Source organism: Crocodylus porosus, unplaced genomic scaffold, assembly GCF_001723895.1.
Source record: "Crocodylus porosus isolate Cpor-Errol unplaced genomic scaffold, CroPor_comp1, whole genome shotgun sequence".
Taxonomy (NCBI): Eukaryota; Metazoa; Chordata; order Crocodylia; family Crocodylidae; genus Crocodylus; species Crocodylus porosus.
The window spans coordinates 85,517,527-85,519,159 of NW_017728943.1; positions in this window are offsets into that span (position 1 = coordinate 85,517,527).

Sequence of the window (1,633 nt, forward strand, 5' to 3'; positions counted from 1 at the left end):
ACGGCGGCTCCCCAGCACGGGCGCTGAGCGGGGGAGGGGAACTCTGCGTTTCCCGCCGCCTCGCAGAGCAGAGGCAGCTTCACCGGGTCCCGGACGTACAGCGGGTATTGTGACTGCCCCGCGGTCCGTTGGGGGGGGCCCTCAACGGCCCTAACGGCTTTAACTGCCGCGTTCGGCTGTGGGGAGGGGTCGCGCTCTCTGCCCCCTGCGCTGGACGCCCGCGGACTGCTCATTCCGGCCGGAGCAAGGCAGAGCTGTGCGGAAACCTCGGGAGTTTCCACCGTGTGGACCCCGGGCGGGCACGGGCTCTCTCGCTGGTACAAGGATATGCAAGCCTCCCCAGTGATCAGGGGATCTCCCTGTCAAAACGGCCGCCCTGCCCGGCCTGGAACCAGAAGAACATTTCTCAGAAGAAGTGCAAGGCTGTGAAATAATGAAGTGGAGGACTCTGTGCACTGACTGAATTAGGCATCTGCACCAGAGCCCAGCCCAGAGTGGGGCAGCGTGGGTAATGCAAGTGGGAACTGCAAATAAACACATAAAGAAGGCCTTTCCTTCCTTCCTGTTCTGGGCGACCGGGCAGGCTTGGTGGCGAATTGCAACTCCAAGCTCACGTCGCACCCTAGGCCCTCACCAGGCTGCTTTTTTCCTTTTTTTCTTTGTGTGGGAAGTTGAAGGTTTTGCCGGGTATGGTTGGATAGAGCAGGGTAGGAATCGTTTATAGAGGGCTTTGGTCTGAAGGACCGTGTGGCCAATGTCCCAACCGCATGATGGCATGTTAGGCACGACATGTAATACCGTGAAGGTGTCTGTCACGGTGTGATGTTATGAATGTAAGAACACTGTGCTCTTGGTTTGATGGTAATTTGTCTTTGCTTTGTATATTGGTCCTAGACCCCAGAGGGGGCAACTTTTTGTACCCCAAACCCCTGAATAAAGTAGTTAAAAAGTCAGAAGTCCTTCCTTCCCTTAACTCTCAAGTAAAGTGTAGGGGAAAAAGCCAGCTGCTGGCAGTCCACAAACCCGCACAGGCTGAGAGGACCAGCAGCCCTCCGGGCTTCACCTCCACCTTTGTTCAGTGCCAAATGCCAAAGGCACCCGCTGTGGCCAGCTGTATGAAAGCTCTGTGCACCAAGCTGATGCCTGAGCAAATGAAAGGAAAGCAATGAGGGATGTGCAGGAGGTCTGTCCAAACCACTCGCTTGCCTCCATTCTTGACAGCAAGCCAATGTCCTGACGGGCCACAGGGGAGCTGGGAGGGTCTGGTTTCTCCACAAAGAATCAGTCCTTCCATAGTCGCAAAAAGGAGAGGATCCTTTCTCATAGATCCAGCCATTTCTATTGAGTTTAAAAATTTACTTGTTCTGTTATCAGAAACAGATAAAACAGAGTATGTGATAAATGAGAGAATAATGTAAATTTGCTTGGCAGGTACAATTGTGTCAGCTCTCACAAGGTTGAGGTGGGAAAGTCTTTTTACATATTGGTGCTAATGATGTTGGGAATTTTAGTAGAGAGGTTCCTGAAACTAAATATAGATTACCAGAGAGAACTCTATGTCTGGCCTTTATGACTTCTCCAGTGCCAAATACATGGCCAACTTCATGGGGGGAGAGTGGAAATTAGCAATCTT